At 42.1% G+C, this 22,715-nt stretch overlaps 1 long non-coding RNA gene across 1 annotated transcript in view; it reads left to right on the top strand.

Annotated features, from left to right (window-relative positions):
• LOC144463455 (uncharacterized) overlaps window positions 1–22,715 on the top strand; it is a 112,592-nt gene that overhangs the window by 20,593 nt on the left and 69,284 nt on the right. Inside the window, exon 2 of the long non-coding RNA XR_013491600.1 lies at window positions 5,619–5,669. This is a non-coding gene — a long non-coding RNA (uncharacterized LOC144463455). The remainder of the gene's footprint in view (window positions 1–5,618; window positions 5,670–22,715) is intronic.

Here is a 22,715-nt window from a genome sequence, read left to right as displayed (position 1 = left end):
TGTGCCACATTTGCTTGTAATATGAACTTAGCCATAATGTTTCCTTTGGATCAGTCCTGTTGAGAGCGGCATGACAAGCTTTGCAGCTTACTGTACTTCCCTGTTGCTGCACCACTGTAGAACAAATTGGAGGTCAAGGGGAAAACCTTAATCACAATGTGGTATTATTGAGGGCATTGGGTGACCCTGATCATACAGTGATTCACGTTTCCCTTCCAGTTCACACACGAAGACCACCACTTACTGAAGGATTAAGAAGAGCAAATACTTGTTAATACTATTTTTAAGCCTGTCATTAACACTAATATCACTGGATCTTCACATTGCATGCTATGAAGCTTGGCACGTGTGTCGAGAAGAATTGCGTGTCTGTGGATGTAGGAAATGTGAAGTTTGACAGATGGGAGAAAGGAGGAGCTTTTATTTGTGGTGGTTTGTTGTTGGGTGGTTTGTGCAGGTCTCTTGTACAAATCTATTTGTCAGTAAGTTTGGGTGCATGTGTGTACTGAGGATTGCATGTTTGTGTATCTCGATTTATCGAGTACCTGCTTTCTACACGGGATCCATCTGTTCGCCCCTGGCTGTCAGACTATAATTACACAGCGCATCAGTGCAAAACAGCCTCTCCGTCACCGCCTGCAACTCAAGGCACTGTGCGTTTCATAAGAAGCATCCTGAGGAGAGTGGAAAGTGGACATGTATATGAAAAGACAGGGCTGACCACTTGACAGCCTTCTCACGGCTCTTCAGGAATCCTCCTAGTTTAAAGAGGGGTAAACATGCTGCTGCAAAAACACTGCATTCCCAAAACTTGAGAGTTCAATAGAAGAATGACGTAAATATTTCATTCCCATTAATATTTCATTCAGCTTTTTCTCTCTGTCCCCAGACTCCACTGTCTGATATTCACTACAGTTTTTCTCCCCTTTCACACTGAGTGCCTGTAGATGTCCATGGATATGCTGTGTGCGTGTCCCTGTCGATACTCAAGTGTGTGCATTTTTTTCTCTTATACCACACGTATCGCATGTGCACACCCTCCTTGGCACTGTGTGTGTGGTGTGTCTGTCAAGAGGACCCTCTCTGGCCTGAGCTCATCAGATAAAGAAGATGCAGATGTGCCATCAGTGGTCGTCTTATTTCAAGCCCATGCTTTGCATGCCAAACATCAGCAGGCAATCGTGCAATACTGGCATAGAAGCCGGCAAGCCCAGAGGACACAGCACACAGACTTTTATCTCTTCCCTGCAGCAGGCATCCTGCACTTCCATTCAGTGCCACTGTGATTTGCTCCAGATTGCTCCAGAACAGAGCCTGCCCAGTGCCAGTGGAGTGGCTGGTTTCAGATGTTATAGTGGTCTGCTGTCATTTGATCTATTTAGATTTTGCAAACCCTGAGGAACTCCTGCTCCAAACTCACCTGAAGCTGGGCAATCATGCAGAAATAGAGAGACAAATAAGGTCTTCTGTAGAACTTTCTGAACTAGCATTTGTCATAATGACACTTTATGGGAAATTCAAAAGTAGCCTACATTAGCAGCCTGTGCTGATAATGTCACGGGGCTAAATCCAACTTGTATTGCATCAGTAGTAAGCAATATGGCAACGTGCTTAACATTATATTATGTTTATGAACCGACTAACAGAGCCACTAGTGTCTGACAGGCTGTGAGCCGAGCGCAAGGAACATGAAGGAGATCATATTTCAGTATAGGCGGGAGGGGCAGAGCGGTGCACGCCGTGCTTGTTTACTAGAAAGTTCATGTGTTTTTTAGGTGATGAGGTAAGACATGGCAGAGTTACTCTCTCAAGAAAGCTAAAACAGTGCCAGTATGGTGGCATTTTGGATTTGAAGCTGACCAAAGAGGTGTCCTTAATGGCTGTGATGTGGTGTGCCGTTCAGATCCAAGCTTTTGTCCGACTTACTATTTATTCCTGTGACTTGCTTTTAGAATGCTGCAAAGGACAAGGAACAGCTGATTGATGAAGTTGAAATGAGGAACTGATGAAGCCATGGGCGAAACTCGTTGTTTGTAACATTACAAATGAATACTTAATTAAAAGGAGAGGCAATTTAGCCCTTTGTGTGTGGTGTATCTGCTTATTGACTATCAATCTGATGTTTCCTGCCATCACCTGCACCAAGTTGTAAGGACTGATGGGTCTGTGCACAGGGCATGTGCTTTTGACTGAAATGAGGTGTTATCTATACATTACCTCCTTCTTTCACTACTAAAACAAAATAAGGTTGCAGCTAGCTGGAGGGAAACGCCAGGCTGCTCAAAGTTTCTGGTAAATAACCCCCGAAACTGGTGGTTCAGGTAGTTTTTTCACCAGTCTGATCCTGAGCGCACAGCTGATAGCAACATGGTTTGTTTACATGGTCTAACAGAAGTGCATGTTCAACATATTCAGCGTGGACAGAGAGCTCCAATGTTACCTGATGCTGGTTTGCTGTTGGGACATGGTGTCATTATTTTCCACTCAGGAGCAGCTGTTGAGTCAAGTGGGACTAGATCTAGAGGGACAAATTCAGTACACTGGTCTGGTCCGGTGGTTTAGTTTAATATCAAACCAGTTTGAACATTTTTACACCAGCCCATTTGTAGGAAATATATTTTTCGTCTTATTAATGTCATCCAGTTCTCAAAGCTTCGAGCACCACAGTGAATTTTACTCCTTTAAGGATGTTGCAGAATGAGTAGACGATGGAGAGAAAAGGGAGGACCACATTCCAAAGTCCTCTGGTTTTTTGGCCTGGCGTTTGACAACAGTGCAGTCTGCTCTGGCTTCAGTCCCTCGTCTAAATCGACAAAGAAGAACAGGAGAAGAAAAGAAACCCATCCTCACCTCCTCCTATGTTTAACACACGAGACTGATGAGCAGCTGCTGACACTAAAATGCAAGCTCAGTTCGAGATGAAATGTTAATGTCTCCTCTCCCAACCCCCACACGGGTTCATTAGTGCTGAAGTGGCTTCATTTGTGCGTGACATTTAGTGCAGTATATTGTGCAAGGATTTGTTGGTACCGATGGTAAAATACAGTTAAAAAAATGTTAATTTGGTTACACAATAGATTACAGCCCTCAACTTCTTGAGTAATTATTTTTCAATTATTTTTTAATTATTGTGCATTTGTAGAATAATTATGTGGCACAATGCAATTAAAAGAGGAACTAAACAGGAAAATATAGAAATAAAATTGTTAAGATTCGTGAAGAGTAATTACTGCACTAGGGAAAATGATGTAATTTATCCAGCGAGGCCATGGATGTAATTATTTTTTTATATATCTTGTTTTCCTCTGACCATGAAATCAACCTAGCAATAGTCTCGCTACCAGACAATCAGAGATCTCCGCCTTCTGATAGTCTGGGGACACTCCTTTCTAAAGTGTGTTTAACACACCGGCGAAAACGGCCGGCAACAAAGCAACGCCTCTTGCATTTTTGAAAAGGACACGCCTTCTCGGAAACGTGCGCTCCTCCTTTTCTCATCCGCAAGGAAACAAACACACAGAGAGCTTGAAAATGGATGCCGAGAGTTTTAACTCCGTTTTATCAAACGTGTGCTCATCCGTGAAGGAAATATTTTTTCCAGCGGATATCTTAGTTACAACATGATTGAGCTAACTGGAGTAGTGTCATGTCGTATCCGACAACGGGAGGCTTTTAACAGATGACGTCCTGATGTTAGCTTTGCTGCTGCTGTTAGCTGTGCCTGTCAGCTGCAGCCACTGATGCTTTCTAGACATCGTGATTTCCCAAAACTGAATAATACCACACATAGCAACACAAAACTGCTTTGCTAGCTCAATCATGTTGTAACTAAGATATCCGCTGGAAAAGATATTTTTTTCACGGACCGTTTAATGAGTTATTACCTATTACAGACACCGCTAACGGCTAACAGGGCTAACAGCTAACGGTTAGCCCAGCTAAACGTGCGCACAGAAATAGTAATGTTTGTTCAATCATTGTGTTTATAGACTTTACAAACATCGGATTAGTCTAAACGGTGATACGGTGATGTGAAAAATGTGATATATAGGCTATATATAGCTAAAAGCTCTGCTGGTTTTCTACCCGGAAGTATTTGTAAACAACAAGGCGAATCCCTCTATAGTCCGGCTGGACGGATGAGTCATGGCCTTGTAAAAGATTATGTTTATTTCTTTTAGTTGGCGAGAATGTGTCGCCGCAAACGCAACAAACACCCACTAACTTTGACGGCGTTTTCTGTGAGCGCAGCTGAGCCATTTTGTACCACTACACATGTTTCTAGTCGGACTATGTTTACAAGCACAAGAGTTCAGTGAGCCACCGAAGGACCGCCCTGCAGATTTACTATTGGTTCTGCAACGTAGGGAGTTTTTTAAACTCTGAAATTGTATCCGCCCATCTAAACACAAAATCAGGGAGAAAGTCATCAGTCTTTAGTTAAGCAAAGCGTCTAAAGACTGACTTGTGAGTCTAACCTAGCAACAGTATTTGTTTTTTCCTGATCACAAGATGGTTATCTGTCAGATATTTGTTTTTGAATGATCATGGAATAACTATCATCCTCTTGACAATCCCAAAGTAATCTGGATTTGTCTGCTTATGAGCAATAGATAACATGCACAAAAATCTGACATGGTAATCATTTTATTATCATAATTTATCCTCTTTATGCCACAGCTCATATTTGACATCAGCATCTTAATATTGCCCATAATACAGCTGCAGCCTCTAAGCTCTTTGTAATGCAGGTATTAGGCTTTACACAATATTAGCTTGGTAATTACTTCACCTGAGAGAGGTGGGGTGCACCCTGACCAAGACCAGAGAGTTGAGTTGAGAGTTTTTAATGTAAGCAGCCATGTTATGAAATAAAGGCTTTTTTAACTTCATTCAAACGCATCTGTTCCTGCTCCACGCATGAGTGCCTGAAGTTCATCTTTTGTTCCCATGTGCTGACCCTTTTCTTCAAGAGCACCTGCGTTTTGTTTCTTGAGTATCATGTGATTAAGACGGTCCTCGAGCACACTACTATCTCATTCTTCATATTGTATAGTATGTTCCTGTGATTGCAGCTGTATTCCTTTAGGGACTGATTTGTGTGCCTGTGGTCGTCAGCTCTGTGTTAGTAGCTGGATTGAGGTTTACTGAATTTGTGAAAGTTCAATCTGGGGAATATTTACCAGAAGGCAGAAAACATTGCTTTGCTCATTGTCTCACCCTGCCAACCAACGGTGACAACAAGCTTTCTCCACAGCCTGAGCACCAGTAACATACTGTGGCACTATAGTACTAAGCTACATTGCAGCTGGATGTGGTTTTAGGTAGACCAGAAAAAGCTGTGATCTTGGTTGTGAGCAGAGGTGCAACAGACTTCAGCCCACAGAGGCAAGGTCCAAAATGAACTCTGTGCTCCATTAGCTGGTAAACTGAAAAAAATTAACAGACAAAATGTTAAATTTATTATTGTGAATACAATTCAGTATCATTGTAAATGCTGCAGCTCATTGTATTGGTGTTGCCATCTTAAAAGCTAATCTCTCCTCACCTCTTTATCTGTGAAGTGCTACGTCTTATTTTAACTGTACTTTCACTGTGCTCTTAATTTTTTCTTTTAGGTCACTCTACTCTGGCGATGTGCCACCACACACTTACAGACTCTCCTTATGGTAAGTGCAAAATTCTCCTTTGTGATACCCAACCAGTGCCACTAGTAAGCTTAGGCCTGTCGTGATTTTTTTCACAGCTCTTAAGCTGAATGAGCAGAAAAAACTATGCTTAAATAAACACGTTTTGCTGTCTTTTCTTTTTTTTTTTCCCCAAGCAATATCTTGATTCATTTTCAAATACCTTATAAAAACTGGGAAGTGATGAAATGATGCTATCATTGTATCATTTTATCAGTAGCATAAATGGTCCTAAAATGACAATGACGTCGTTTATCACAATTATTTCTGGGACATCACATCCACCGTAAGTAGTTATGATGACAGGCCTAGGTATGCTAGATCAGTGGTTCCCAACTGGTCCAGCCACGGGTTCCACATTTCTCCTTGGTCATTAGTTCAAGGCCCACACAATTTAATACATCCAGTGTCATACTTGTGTTTGGACACGCCGTCTGTTAGTCACTCACTCTACAGCAGGAAAAAAAAAAGCTCCGTACTGGAAATTCATTGTGCTTAAAAAACAAACTTGACATGTTTGCGACTCACTTGCGGTCCATTCAGAATCGACCCATGACCCACTTTTGGACTGCGACCCACCAGTTGGGAACCACTGTGCTAGATAAACTAAGCATAACCTCAGCAACATTAGACAGCAAGGGTCATTCAAAGAATTGCCATATAAATATTGATGATCATACATTACATGCTGCCACCAGCTCTATGCCAAGTCGATGCAAAACAAAATGTGTTCAATCAACTCGTGTTGTAGCGATGGCAGTTTATGGTGAAGTAGGCCTATTTTTGCAAACCGCCAGTGGCAGCTGACCTCATTTATTTTATTCACCAATGCAGATTTTTACTCACATTTGGCGAGTGGCAGGTGCTAATTTTGGACCCTGCATAGAGGCCAGTGCTGCAGCGTTTCTCCTCCTTCCAAAATCTAGTGTGAACTTACTCTTAAAAAATAGTACGATTACTGAGTTGCTCCTATAAAGTGCACTTCACACAAAGCTCTGCAGTGTTGTTTGTTGATGTCATTCAGGGGTTTATTTTATTTTCATAGTTGTACATTTGCTACTCACATGTTGATGTGAGTAGGTGCCAGAGTGTGTAATCTCTCTTTCTCTGTCCGTTTCGCTCCCTTACTCTCCTATTTAATCACTCATCCTTTCCTCAGCTTTGCTTAGATATGAGCTCTGTGCTCTGCCATTGATTTGCAGTCCTGGTGGTATAGCAGGTCAGGAAGGTTAGAGCCATAAAGTCGAACTAGGTGTAGTCAGCTGTTTAACCCTGTCCGTGGGGTTACAGATTGTAAATGCAGCTCTCCAATCCCAGCACCCCCTACACACATACACTTGCCCGGGACAGATTCTTTGCTGTTTCCTGCTCTGCTGTGACCTCCTCACTGTTCCCTGTCACGGAGGCGGACAGCTTCTTTTCCATCAGCCCCTCAGAAGTCAGCCACTTCCTGTCACGGCGCAACATCTGTTTACGTTAGTCATGTCAAAGAGCATCAGCAAAGGCGTGGGAATGCAAGGCAGTGCATGGGGGTCCCCACGCTCAACCACGGGGAGGTGCGAGCGCAGAGGAGGGCTGAATCTTGGGGGGAAGCACGTCGTCGTAGAGGACAACCGCTCACACTCTGCAGATAAACACACAAATACAGACATTCAAGCTCCTCCCTAAAGGCACTCAGCCATCAGAGCTCTCAGTGTCTGGTCATGTTGCTTTTCCTGGGACTTCATGTTACTGGAGAATGCACACTTCTCTTAAAACAGCCGCTCTCCTTCAACAACTAGTTTGAGGACTTTAGTAACAAGTTTGTTTCATTGACTAATTTGAGGGTAACTGGGTCAGTGGATTTTGAATTGCCTGTGTTTTAAATGCATATTAGGAAAAATTGATTTTACATGCTTTGTGCAGAGGACATTTCCACCCCTGAGGCTGTATATCTGTGTGTGTGTGCATGTGTGTTTATGTCTGTCTTAGTGCATCTGTGTCATTAAGAGCTGAGACTGCCATGTTGTCCATGGTCTAAGCCTGTTAGGTCCCTTTGGCTTTCCTGACAGATACCGTGCCGTATCCCTGTGTTCAGTACCCACAGGGGACCAAACAGAGAGGGAATTCCTTCCTGGAAAGAAAATTACTAGCCACACAAAGACCATTAGGCTCTGAAGGCCACGGCAACACAGACAAAGAACTTCTTAATGGAGCACAATGACATTTACTGCCATTTTCTGCTGTTGTCACAGAGTAGTTTGCCATTATAGAATCATGGTTGGCATTTCCTTCAAGTAATTTGTCCATTTTTGGTTACTCTGCTATTAAAGAGTTGGGAATAGACTTAACTCTGAAGTGAGCTCTGCTCAGTCTAGTTAAGGAACACATTGTTATCTCTTATTCTGGTATTGGTTTTATTCCAGGGTTTTTCTTGGCTCAAAATGAGGCGGAGGTGGTACCAACCATCCTCATGTACACACACATGCATGTGTACTGTGCCTTCAACTGGCTCGAGAACACACTTCTTACAAGCAATGTATTTTAGGCGTTCTGATAATTTTATGATTTGGAATAAAGCTACAGTTATGAATAAACTGTGGCCAAATTGTCAGTTTGGATCTATAATGTGAGTGCCTGGATATTAAATGTTCATCTGCAATTTTCTGTGGTCGCAGTAATATTTGTTTGAGTACCGAAATAGCATATCACACCTGGTTAAGCGAAGTTTGAGACTGAGAACATGATGAAAAATACTGATGTACAGAATATCTTGTACAACAATTTTATTCTGCTGGCAAAGAAAAATAATTAAGAATAACTATTTTTAATGCAGTCCCTTCTCACAAATCTTTGCAAGACATTTTTATAGGACAGCCTATCCTTTTATTTATAGTTTATTTAATTATTTTATTTCCTATTTTAGATTACTTGTTTTCATCAGTATATGTGACAGTTATGTTCTCGTGTATTTTAATGTGTCAGCATGTCTGTTTGAACTTTTGTACTGATACAGTTGGAAAAAAGATTATATATAGAGGTGTATGGAGCAGGGCTGCCCCCTAATAGTCTACCAAATGTTAGTCGACCAGAAAGGACATTAGTCAGCAGGATTTCATTGGTCGCTTAGTCGCAGAAAAAAAATATGAAACTCTATTATGAGCTGCGCCTTGTCAAAATAAATCAAAACCTACATGACTGGACCATGTGGGAATTTAATTTGAAAGGACAGACACAGGAAGTGGCCACGCTCAGCAGTCAGACAGGAGTCAGGTTAATTTCCAGGGCTGGTACCTGTGGTTATTCAACAGGCTAGTTAATAACATGCCGGGCAGGAAATCCAAAGTGTGGGATCATTTTGAGAAGGTGAAGGACAAACCCAAGGTGATATGTAAACTCATCTTCATTGGTCGACTACAAACATGGCGTATCATCTGAAACATGTCAGTAGTTACATGCCCATTAGCCCATTAGCGTCATTAACAGGCGGCTTGCTCAGTGAGTGACGTGCACTTGTAGATAAAATATAGGCCTATATTAATGAAGGTTCATTAGTACGGTTTTGTATTTCTCTGTAATGTAGCACAGTGTGAACAATGTTACTGATAATATTCTTTCTCACACCTTCAACTCAAACCATTGTGTTGCCCTGCCCAAAATATATCATTTAGTAATTGAATTAATATTGTAAAAATGTGAGCGACTAGTCGACTAATGGCCCTAAAAGATGACTATTGGTGGACTAGGAAAATTCTTTGTCAGGGGCAGCCCTTGTATGCCGATTTAAAATGGTCGTTGAGCTATGGAAAAGAAGTTTCGTATTCTTGAGTGATTGTTTTGTTGTGGTGGCAAAGATGTCACCAATGGAAACACTGTGGCGCAACAGGCTGGCCCTGCTTTGCTGCAGTCTGAAATATATAGTTCTTTTCTTCCTCTTTCACAGGTTTGTCAGTGCCATTCCTGGTACCCTGTACTAATTACGATAGTGCCTTCCTGTCGGCGTAATGCAGCAATTACAGTTAACAGAAATCCGATAAGTGCAACACTTACCAGGAAACAGTGTTTTCCATGATGACACCTGTCAGAGTTTGTCATCTGTGTTTGAAAAGCACTATATTTTGATTGCCACGTAGCAGCGACTTTAAGGTTTTATAAGGCTACCCTGATGATGACATAGTGAGTGGTTTGAGAAGTTTGAGTGGAGGGAGAAGATGTGCTGCTGATCAGTCCTCACACTAATGTAGAGAAGGCTTTGTAGCTGGAACATTGTGGCCTTGTGGTTGCCGACGCCAAACAAAACTTGTTTTTCTCTTCTGTATCTCCTTTGAGTTGTGGTCTTTCGGGGGATGGAGGGATCAACCTCAAATACATGGGCCAGTGAACACCAACAGGAGGCCTGCTAATAAGCAGCGTTACTCTTCCTTGCACACGTACGCATGCATTCACACACAAGCCCAAATACACAAAATGAGTATCCATTGTACTTTTGACATAGTCTCAAGTTATCCTTATCAGAATTTACAACAAGCTATACTTTGCCACAAAATGAAAAAAGAGCCGACTAGGGGATTCCTGCTACCTTATTTTCACACAGGAGCTGATTCCCTGTACAGTGATTTATTTGGCTCTTCACAACTGCCCTATTTTAAATTAAATGTAATGCCTCCAGGGATGGGTTCCAGTATTACACCTTGTAGATATACACCACATGACACAAGCCTTTTGCTGTTGTTCCCTCCCTCAAATTTTTTTCGTCTGGTTCTCTTCCATCTCACTTTTCTCACTAGCACCTTACAATAATTAGCCAGTGCTAGCTGTCGACTTGTGCCTGTCCCTAGTCACACCTTGTCAGCGAGCCCTCTCTTGTCTGTGGTCCACCACTAATGGGCCACTGCCTTGGCTCTGACAGCCGGGACGATCCTTCTTTTCTCAGCTGCTACCTCTTCATTAAGGCCTGCCTCAAGCTACAGTGGCGCAAAGATCAGCACCTTTGTCCCTTGTGTCTGTCACACCAGCTGGGGATCCTCACAGCACCTCAGCTCCTCCTCCCACCCAGGTCAATAGCCACGTATAGATTGACACTCGTGCACCTGGCTGGTCCGTGGGAGAGTGGATGCCCGTCTCCTCTCTGGTTCAGACTGTGGGAACGAAATGGATCTGATAGGGATTGTTCTCAGTCGTAAAAAAAGGAAGCTGAACTTTTAATCCACACAGCAAGATGTCTGTGTGTGTGTGTGCCACAAAATGTGAAGCCAGTATCTTTTCCTGTTACTTCTCTAATGTTTGAATGGGAGGAAATAGATGCCAATTATATGTAATTAAGAGTTAAATGCTGCACTAAGCTGCTATTTCTTGTTCTGTAAACTGTAGTGAGGATGTGTAGCAGTCAATTTGAGCTCTTCATTATACCTAGGGGCACATAACTCAACCTTTGACAGGTGTGGAACGAGACATAATTTGTCTTGCCATTTCCAGAATTAGTCTGATGTCCTTAAATCACTGCAGAATATTTAGCCTTTCAGAGCATCAGAGACACCAGGTGCAGCTCAGTCCGGTCTCCCATGCGTCAGTGGGATGACTGTTGCTCAGGAGTGTGACAGCCTGTGTGGGTGGCAGCAGTAGGGTGTTGGCCCTGCCTATGGGCGTACCAGGCTGTTGCCCTTGATTGTCTGGCACAGGGTCAAGGTAACACGGGGCCGGTCACTACCGTCAGCACTTCTCCCCGTCGAGGCACACACTTAAACACCACTGGGTGGATCAAAGTGTTTGTGTAGACGCATGTACGACTGAAGATGCTATTAAAATGCTGTTGCTTTTAGTGCTTTTCTGTGTATCACTATGAGTCATGTTAAAGTGGATTGCCAAACTATTTCTATATAATCAATGCGTCCTCACTGATGCTGCAGGGGCTGACTCATACGCTGCTCTGTAACATGTGCATCCTGCAATGTGCACTTAGTTGTATCCTGTGATCAAACACTTCTATAAGAAATCAAGCACTATTGGTTCATTGGAAAGTAGGAAAGAGAATATAATTCAGATCTCTCTGTGGCGTTCAGTTATTTAGTGATCATTTTCCATTAAGAAATGTTTGCCTCCACTGTGAATTAGTCTATCTATCAGCATGGAGGATGCTGATTCTCTCAGGCTCTTACTCATCTCTGCAGAATATGAATTGATCGAACTTTATCCAGGCAGAAATCCAGGCAGGGTGACTTGGAAATTAATTTGAGAGGGGGGTCAACATAAAATAGCAATGGGTGGAAGTGCTGAAAATCAAACTAATGTTCAGACATGAAAATTATTAGTATTCTATCTGTATGTTCTGATTGAATTCAGAATGTATAATGTATAAGCACAACAGGCTGTTACTTGTACTCCAGCACAGGGTATTCTTAAAATGCACTGTCATTCTAATCCATAGTGTTATCTGTTGTCCTATCAGTGAACTAGGATACTATTGTTCAGTGTACTGTATAAATGCTGTAGGGAGAAAACTAGCAAGCTTGGCTGAGCGTGCCCCCGATGTCTTACAGCAACGTTATAGCATTCATTCAAATAAAGCGGCAAAGATACCACCAGTAAATGGGACATGTCAATTCTACAATGTAGTTCAGGACCAGGGTATATGAGTTTTATTTAAATGTACAAACAATGGGGTTTGGTCCAAACTTGGACATCAGTAGGTTCGATTCATACTAAATCAATTGGTGCCAAATTTCAGTACCTGAGAGCTCATGGGAGTGTGACGCATTCCTGCTTTGACTACTAGGGCAGATTGCAGCCACTCTATAGACAATGGAGGACAGAACAAAACTGAGTCACAGCTTGAAAGCAGCGCAAGCAGACACATTCTTCACTTGAACGTGCATCTTTCTGCACTGGCTACGTGCAGGCTTGCGTCTCAGCTGTGTCTGTTTTTTTGACAATATGCGAGTAAACACGAGGTTGATGCCCAATAGAAAGGCAATATAAATATATTTTACTAACAGTGTGCAGCCTAGATAGAGCAGAGTGTGCTGCTGTTCAGCTCTGTCCAGAGACAGCGTACTCTGGTTTGTAATCCCACAGACTCTTCTTTTAGTTTGCCCAGCAGCTAGAAGTTTGGACTTAGTTTTTACAACTGAAATTACATTTTTACTGTAACAGAGAGAGTAAAGTACTCAAAAAAATGCCTTCATGTACCTTTACTAGTGTCAGCTCAAATGTCAACGGTGCCCAGCCCTAACAAACAAATACAGAATAACCTTAGTTCATCCAAGCTCAAGGTTTTAGAACAATTTACAGCCCTATTTGGAGAAAATCTTCTGAAGGACTATCATGTCTTTTATTGTGATATCAACATATATAATAATAATAATAATAATACATTTTATTTATACAGCGCTTTTACAGCTCTCAAAGACGCTTTACATTTGAAACCAAAGAAAAGAAGTACATACATGTAAGTGCAAAGAGATAAACAGAAGACAAGGACAATATAAAACAACAAGGTGCAAAAGCATAGTGCAAAAACAAAGAACAGGAGGGCACATGAGGAACCGAGAACGAAAGAACCGAGAACGGAGAGATATAGTAAAGTAGAATATTTTATTGATGACTGGGGATGAAACTGATGGTGGGAATTTCTTTTTGGCTAAAATTAAATTCGATAACTTCATCACACAGAAGCAAAAATCATGTAAATCCAAACAGTCCTTTTAACTGATTTGCAACATTGCCACAATGCCCAAATACAAAAAAAGTCTTATCGTATTGGAAATACACAGCATTTTCTCTGGTTCTAATACATGAATAAAATACACTGAAGCTCTAACTATGATAAACTAAGATTGTGTTAATGACAGCTCTGAAAAGTGATAGATATGTTCTTGGGGGTATTTAAAGTGTTGGCTGTGGCAAACACTGAAAGTACAGGGTCTTAGAAAAAGGCGGTTTAGTGGGCCCTGCACAAAGGAGCCTCGTATCATTAAACAAACAGATTAGATTTTGGTTCCACATGACAAATTGACTGTAATTTCTTTTGCTGGCTGGATGATCGGTAGAGATTGGATTTCTGCTGGGCTCTGTAAGAAATTCTCAGGGAGGCATTAGCAAAACAAACATCTAACAACTGCTCAGTCTGTATTCAAATGCTCTTTTTGCATTACCCAGAGACTGAGAATCACTTCTGCAAGAAATAAAACAGTTTTGGGGGGAACTGTCGAATGAAACGATTGAGTAACGACGTTGTTTTTCCTTGCCGTCTGAAATGTCAGGATTTGTGTGCTCCAGAGGTAAAGTGAAAGTGATGTGAATAAGATGTTGAAGTGATTAGAGCGATGGCGTGATAAGCTGCCTTTATGACGGGAGTGTCAGAGTGAGTAATCAATGGTGTCCCCAACAGGAGAGGATCTCAAGCAGGAAATACATGCTCCAGTGCCAAACATGGTTAGCAGATGGCAAGCAACAGGGCCCTGTCAGTCCAGTGTAGGGTTGTGTGTTTGGAAGAACATATAGGGAGAAAAAACCCGGTCAGGATGGATGATATCAGGCCATCTGCCTGCATTACAACAAGGTGTCATTTTTAAGAGGGTGGAAAGCTTGTGCTTGCTCTTTCTTCAGATCTGATCTTTGCAGCAGATAACACATAACAACAGTGCCTTTGCCTCCTCTGTCTTTGACTTTTTATGCAACCAAATCCCACAGTGGCAGGTTGCATAATGATGTTTGTTTTAACATTTCTCAAATTGTTTAAGCATAAAGCATAGTGGCACTGATGTTCTCTCACAGTCTCCTGTCTCTACTCTGCCCTTCCTCAAATCTCTGTTTTATTTCTCCCCCCACTCTGTTTGATTTCTCCCTCTCCACCTGCGATCTTGCACTGTATCAGGTTTTATCGTGGCTCATGGTGGGGAGGAGGCATGAAGTGATGCTGTTAAATTCCCCTCTCGATTGTGACATACATAGGAAGGAAGCTGCCTGGAGAAGGAGGCACTGAAGTTCACACATGCATGTGGGGAGACATTCAGGCTGTTACCAAGTGGAAAGGAGTTTGTCCGCCTACACACTCAGAAGACCAGGAGATGTGTGTCTGGGCCTGGCTTAGAGGCTGCTGGCTTGCTCTACTGTAGCAGGTGGTGCACATTTTCCATTTACAAGAAAACACTAAGTGTAGGCAGCAAAGAGGAGGTGCTGTCATCTATTCCTGCGTCGAACACAGCCGATCTGAACCACTTTGTGGCAGCGAGCACGGTCACGTTGTATGAATGTTTATTCTGGCACAATATTTGGACTCGGTGGTGTTTCCAAAATTACACAATATAAAGTAGGGAAAAAATGATTCACATTGAATCACAATTAATATCTTCTAAGATTCTGAGTCATTTTCAAAAATGGATTTTGTACGTTAATAAAATTACTGAACAAAGGTGGCACTCAACCATGAGAGTACAGCGCAACACCTGAACGCAGTAATTTGCTTTTCAAGATGTGAAGTGAAGCATTTTTTGAATACTAAGTACACAGTCACCCAGAGACTAACCTTAGAGAGGAGGAGCACCAAACTCCAGCACCAGCAAATGAGCCAACCAACCAACCAACACACACTGTAACAGAACTAGTAGCAACACAGAAGAGCTCTGCCAAAGTGAATGGTTTGGCACACTGATTCTGAATCAACTGTGATACCAAGAATGTGAATCAAATGATGAGGTTCCCAAAGATTCCCACCCCTAAAATCGAGAATATGCATCAGTGTCCTGACACGTGTGAGGAGTTTCTTCCAGAATTGGTGGTCTGAGTTTGTGCTTATCCAATGACTCCGTGTACCTTTTATCTTGTAGTTGAAGGAAGATGTTTCTGAATAAAGGGGAGGGAATTCACTGCGATTCATTTTAAAGGAGTAGTTCAACATTTTGGGAACTGTGTTTATTCTCTTTCTTGTCAAGAGTTGGATGAGACAAGTCCTTCAAATTAAACAAATTGCATTGCTTGTCCATGCCCTCAAAAACAACACATACAGTAGAAGTATTTTCTGATCTGACACCTTAACCTGCAGGACATAATCTCTCTTGCCTTCAAAAGCTGTTACAAATCACGATTTAAAATCAGTTTTATGATTTGACACCGCTCTGGTCAGGGTTGGAAGCCAACACCAGCCACTAGCCAAATGCTGGTAAAATATAAATTCAGTCTGTTGAGTGTCTGGTAGAATTTGGAATTCGTCAGCTGCAGTGGCAGGTGGACAAAATACTTAATTTCCAGCCCTGGCTCTGGTTAAGGTTTGGTTAGGTTTAAGGGAACACTGTGGTTTGGGTTAAACAACTACATCTTTAGGGCTAGGAAATCGTGGTCATGGCTACCAAAAAAAGTTGACCCATCCATCCATCCATCCATCTCTACCTCCTCCCTCTGTGGACTTTTTTGGCCTGTAATACGTCATCTGACTTCCTCCTTTTCTCCAGTCATGTTGCCATGGTTATATTGTTTTGGGGCTCTTGCTGAAATGACTGATGCTGTTGTTCCTCTTGGGAGGACAGTCTCAGATTGGAAGATTGATGCCACTGTCATCATGAATAGGAGACAAAGGGAAAGGGCTAGCATGGCTCTGTCCAAAGGTAACAGAATCTGCCTGCCAGCACCTCTAAAGCCGACTAATAAACATGTCATCTTGTTTGTCAATCTGTGCAAAAACGGCAGTGTAAAAATGACCTGTTGTGAGTTTAAAGAGTTTCTTTGCCAGACGCAGTGACCACAGGACTCCAGGAAGCAAAACCCAAGCAAATGAAAAAGATTTTCACCATACTGACAAGACGCAGGTGGGATTCAGATAGGAAAGGAAGTTACTGGAAATGAATAGACACAATCAAATCAAGAGACTGAGGGTGTTTTCACACCTGTCCTGTTTGGGTCAGTTCAGTCGAACTCAAGTTTGTTTGCCCCCTAAGTGCGGTACGTTTGGGTAGATGTGAATACAGAAATTGCACTCGGGTGCACACCAAATCAACCGAACCGGACCACAGTGTTTAAACTAGAATGTGGAATGAGTGTGAGCTCGTGCTCATTCAGTAACTCCAAGTACTTTTTATCTTGTCATCAGTGGAAGACCTTTTTTGTTAATGTTTTGTCATGGGATGATAAACGTGGTTGAGGAACAAATAGATCCATTCTTCAGAATCCATACAAAGCAGTTTTATCACTGTTGAATAATAGTGTCTGTCTATACAGCTGTATTCCACCAGGAGCCATGTGAATCATTGTTATACGAGAATGTTTTCAGGCCAGTGTGAGAAGAAGTTCTTTGTGCTGTAGAATCTCTTTTGGTTGAGAACAGGCTGAGACCTTTAATACATGTACATGTGCACCTTTCTTACCAGTGACAGTCAATGAAAGCCAAAATGTCATGCAAGACGTTTTCAACTCTAGATAAGAAACAGCGGCTCAGTGTTGTCTCTTATCATCATAAGCCAGAAAAGTCAAGGAGAACTCAGGGGGGCATTGTCCTGATTTAGATGTATTCCACATGAAGGACCAATGGAAGAACGTACAGCAAGCAAAACGAGGAAGGAAAAAAATACATGGAGATGATCCCTGCATTCATCCGGCCACCACAGAATAGGACACATTATGCAAATTATGGAGATTATTGAGCCAACCACTGGGTTCCGCAATTAGGATTAAGGTGGGGCTGCTTGAGATTTATGGTCTCTGAGCTCTGCTCTCGTGGGCAGCCCTGATTGGCTGAACAGTTGACAGAAGTAACTCAAAGTTAAAGCCTTGGTTGATTTTGACTGTTGCACATGATTCAGTGGTATTACCAATGCTCTCAGCCATACTGTATGTAAAGAACCCCATCTAGCCTTGCAGTGGAAAGTAGGGATGAGGACTGTGTTGCATGGGATTATGCCTGTAGGCGCTAGCTGTATGTCTTTTAACCCCTTTGTTGAACTCAAACATAATAATACACCTAATCCGCCAGAGGTGTGCAATATGTTCTGTCACATGAGCTGCATGCTTTCTTAATGCTGAATACAAAGGCTGTACGATACACTCAGAGCACATTGTACACAGTCATACTTAGCACTGCACAATACTCCAAATTAATGACTTAGTAGCAGGTTAGAATTCTCTTTTGTATTTAGGGTTAAGTTTTAAACTTGCCGAGAAACTTCCACAACTCAGTCTACAACCATCTTCACCATCATCACCACTGTCACAGTAATATTTCAGTGTTACATTGTATAAATGCAAATGAGGCAGCGCTAGAAGGATGGCACAGGCTTTTCTGTGTGCCCCCGCGGTTGATATTTACACTAAACTGAACACTGATGCTGAGTAATGTTTGATGATGGGCCAAGCTTGTCCAATTCCCAAAATGTGACACGCTCCAGTGGCTCAGGTCATTATACTCAGAGCCAGCATGCTTTAGAAAGCACTTTTAATGATAGGAGTTCTGTAATAAACCGATAAACATTGCATTACAGTCACGCAGAGATGTCATCATCAGTTTTCTCACTTAAAATATTATTTAGATGTCAGTATCAACGCTGTGTAGCTCTGATGATTTAAAAGTCCAGTGTGTGGGATTGGAGGGATGTAATGGTATATAATATTCATAACGTTTTCAGTAGTGTGCAATAACCTGAAAATAGGAAATTGTGTTTTTGCTACTTTAGAATGAGCCCTTTATACCAACACACAGAGCGGGTCCTCTTCCACGGAGTCTACCATGTTACAGTCGCTACAGTAGCCCACAAGAGACAAACTTTGGCTCTAGATAGTTTTTGCATCCTCCACTGAAGTTCTTCTACATGATAAACACATGGGAGAAATTTCAGTTTCTTGCAATCTGCGACCTCACAGCCAGATGCCACTAAATCCTACACACTTGACCTTTACGCTGAAGGCACACTGCTCACACTGGCATGGACATAATGTTAATACATCTGCATTTCAAAGTGTGACTCTCACAAATGTCTGTGATGGTATGGAGTTTATCTTGCCGCAGTGAAAAAGCAGCATATCACCAAGGTTTGGCGGTTTACTGCCAACACCCCCCATAGTTTAGAGTCTGTTCACTGCCGGAGCAGCTCTCAGTCTCAGTCTTCGCCCTCTGTGGCACGACAGCCTTCAGTGTTGATAGGGGTTGACACGTAATGTGTAACCAGTCAGATAGTGCTGTAGGCACGACACAGAGTGGTGACTGCAGACAAACAGGCTGCAATAGAGCTGAATACGCACATTTTTCAATTAATTTACTATAGCAGCTCAAGAAACGGTGATGACCTCATCACTGCATTACTTTCACGTGACCGTGGTATTGCGGTGAAGTGCTTATGGTCACAGCCTTGCTCTCACACCTCCTTTCCTCCAAATTAGCTCTTGTTGTTCTCATTGAACTGGTTCCATTCAGTATCCTCGAAATCTTGGTGCTATCTATCGAACCAGCTTGTGTTTCCATCAGTTTTGACTTTAACCATTGTAATCAAGGATGTGTCATGAGCTGAGGGCGTGGCACAATGTAAGTATACAGAGGTAGCAAGATGGCAGATCACACTGATTACCGGTAAGCTTCTGTTCTGTCAAAAAAACTGCACGCTTTTGGAATAGACCCCAGGTCAAGAAAGCTGTCTGTCTTTTGGTTCCAGCTGGGAACCAACGTTTGGGTTCTGAAACAATCTATTCTTGGTTAGAAATGCTCCAAACAGTTTAAAATTAGGTGCGTGACCCAGAGTTGAACCTGTTCTATGTTGGTAGAAAAGGTGTATCTGTGTTGCAGATTGACATTTGTTCAGAGATAAAGAAGACAGTGTGTCAGCTGAAGCCTCTTTGTTTTCCAGGAGGAATCTGATGGTGATATTGTCTTTGTTTTACAGTGTGAGGCAGGAAACAGATACATCTTTGATCCAGAAATAATTTCACCTCACAATTTCTTTTGACCCTGAAACACTGTTTGATGAAGACATTTGATTTCTCGCTATTTCTGGAGCCTCTCCTTCCTGTTGATGTTGATGTGTTAAGTGTGGTTTACCACCATCCACCTCACACATTTCTCAGAATGACAGATTTTTCTGCTTTGCATCTCTCTTTTTTTTTTTACCTCTAACACCCCCACCCCTTTTTCTTTCACCCCCACTCCCACCACCTCCCCTTGGGCAACAAGAGCTAAGATGGAGGGAGAGATGGATGATGTTGTTCTGAACTGTGACATGTCTCCATGCAAGTCATTCCATTATTATTCATAAATAATTGGCCAGAACCGTCTGTGGGAGCTATTTATAGAGCTGATTGCTGTTTTACCAAGGAGCGCAAACTCTAGAGCTTTATTTTTTTTCCCTTTCTAGTTTACCCAGCTGAAAAACTGACAGAAGGTGCAGTTTTCACAAAGCTTCTTGTGAAGTGCTTGACCTCCGCTTGATTTTGTTTGTCCTGAAACACTGTTCAGATGCCAGAGTTTGCAAGTGTAGTAAATACAGATAGATGTGTAAGGTATTGATTCCGACTCTGTCATCTCACCTCTTACAGCGAAAGTCTCTCCAGCAGTGTAGAGCTTGCTTTTAAATATGTGCTATTCTCTTCCACTGGCAGCCAGAGATATTAACTCCATCTCTCTTCTGAGGATCTATCTTCCACTTAAGTTGGAAATCAATACGGACCGGTGAGGCTGGTCAGTTATACTGGATTAGACAGGAGCGCTGATCCTGCTCAGACAAATGGCTTGCAAACACATGAACCACTGTTCTTCCCTTCCTCCTGACCACAACATTACAAGCTCCATTAGTTATATCTGTGCATGTGTGTGTGTGTCCGGAGGTACCTGTAGTCCTTAGCACGCACTGTTGAATCTCGAACGGTGCCCTTGACGGTTGAAGAGTGTGAATGACAAAAAGAGGGAGCAGGAAATCTAAGCGGGGAGAAAAAATGAGGAAGTAATCAGATTTGGAACAAAAGAGTGGATTATTTAGCCCTCATGGTTCATTATGATAAGCCCAGAGCCTTCTGGTGAATATTACATGAGAGTGTTAGATTAGAACAGATGAAAGGGAGAACACGAGCCCAGCCAAGTTGCGCATAAACACACTGAAGATTTAATTGCACTTTGTTTGAAGGACGCATTTTAAATCAGAATATGCAGAGGGGAGGAGAGCAGAGGGTGAAATTAGATTTTTTTTTTTTTTAGAGAGCACCTTTCTCATACATGTGGGATTAAGCAGGTGGAAGTGCTAGCAGTGCCAAAACGCTTTCACAATCATCAGCCTCTGTCAGGTTAGTGTTTCTGCTGAGTCAGGATACAGGAGTGTGGAATGTTGAACTTGCTGTGTAAAAAAAAAAAAAAAAAAAAAGAAAGAAAAAAAAATGACAGCATGACGCAGGTTAGGTCGGAGCCTATCTGCATGACAATAAAGAATTCAATTTCAAACACAAGTCGGAGCTTCGCACGTGCTGTAGCAAAGCATCGCCTCATAAAGCGCTCCATCTCCACCGCAGCGTGACAGCATGGGAACATGGCTGGAATGCAGGATGTGACAAGGCTGTGTGGTGGAAACAGTCAGCTGTCATTAGTATGCAGCACAGAGCTGTCTTGTCTAGCTGGACCTTTGCAGAAACTCTCTTCCCCAGAACAGCAGATAAATTGTCTGTGGTGAATAGAGCAGCTGAGGCAAATCTGTGGCCTTTTCTACACAAGGAGATTTCTCTTGTGTCGCTGGATTTGCTCCACAAACAGCAGTCACAATAGTCTAAAATACAGCCGCTGTACGAACAAAAGGGTCAGAGTTTAACTTCACTGTAATATTGCCATGAGAAAGGGAAGCGGAGAGACAGAGAGAGAACCTTATTAAGACCTGTGCTCCAGCGGCTTAGCGCACAACTCCTGAGTGAGTTTTATCAGAGAAGGCCCTTCAAGCATGACCACAGTAATGAACCTATTAGCCATGAAATTGACTTTTCTGATAAATAAGGAACAGATGAGAGTTTAGGGGACCAATTCCACATTTCAGCCCTTTTGTTTGAAATTCATAATTACATTTGAGCATTAGACTTTTTTTTTTTAACAGCTGGATTTGCACATGTGCACAGGAGTTCTTCATCATCAAGTTTTCCACTAAGCTTCTTCTTTTAAGAATACTAATTGGACTAATTTTCTGTGTTAAAAGTGTTAACCTCCACACCACAGCCAGTGTTTATAAAGTGTCCGAGCTGCATAAATAATGTAATGCTAATATTCAAGGCAGTGTATCAGCAAATGACTCAATCAGCAAATGCAAACTTCCCTGCCTCCTGAAATAGCATTTTAATCAACTGCTGTGATGACACTCAGTGCAAACTTTAGGACCTCATAGTGCAAATGTCTTCTGTCTGCCTTTAATTACTGCTCCGAGATGAACGTGATTTGTCTTGCAACACATGACTAACTCAGGGGGGTATAGCCTGCTGAAAAGTCAGACAAGATGCAAAAAACACTTGTGTGTATATATAATTTAAAAGATGTTGTCACCTTTTCAATTTTCTTGTACTTAGAATTATCTCTAGTGGTCCAGGCTTGTAGTATTTGACCACCTTGCATCCTAAATCATGGATTGTTTTCCTTCAGCAAAATATTTTTTAGCATCTAACTCCACATCAATCGTTTCCTTTGTTATTCTGTCACAGTACACAGAGCACCGCTGTGATGAAATGCTGCTGGCAACTGTATAACTATTAATACGTTCTCATTTTTTCAAAACCCCTAACACGACTACTGACACAGCTAAATTTGTTGTGTTTTCTTTTCAACATCAGGACTTCAGTCTCAGCACTGAAGTAATTCTATTACTCTCTGGTTACATCCTATGGAGTGAAACCTCAAAAATGGAGCAGGACAGAAGCCTCACCTAGAAATGTCGGGGGCTATTTGGCCACTTTATTAGGTACACCTTGCCAGTACCAAGTTGGACCCCCTGTTGCCTTCAGAGCTCCCTTAATTCTTCACTCTGGTCCATATTGACATGATAGCATCACACAGTTGCTGCAGATTTGTCGGCTGCACATCCATGATGCAAATCTCCCGTTCCACCACATCCCAAAGGT

Source organism: Epinephelus lanceolatus, chromosome 5 (assembly GCF_041903045.1).
Source record: "Epinephelus lanceolatus isolate andai-2023 chromosome 5, ASM4190304v1, whole genome shotgun sequence".
In the NCBI taxonomy this organism is placed as follows: Eukaryota; Metazoa; Chordata; class Actinopteri; order Perciformes; family Serranidae; genus Epinephelus; species Epinephelus lanceolatus.
Note: the sequence above shows the minus strand (reverse complement) of the source record. Positions and strands in the feature narration are given on the sequence as shown.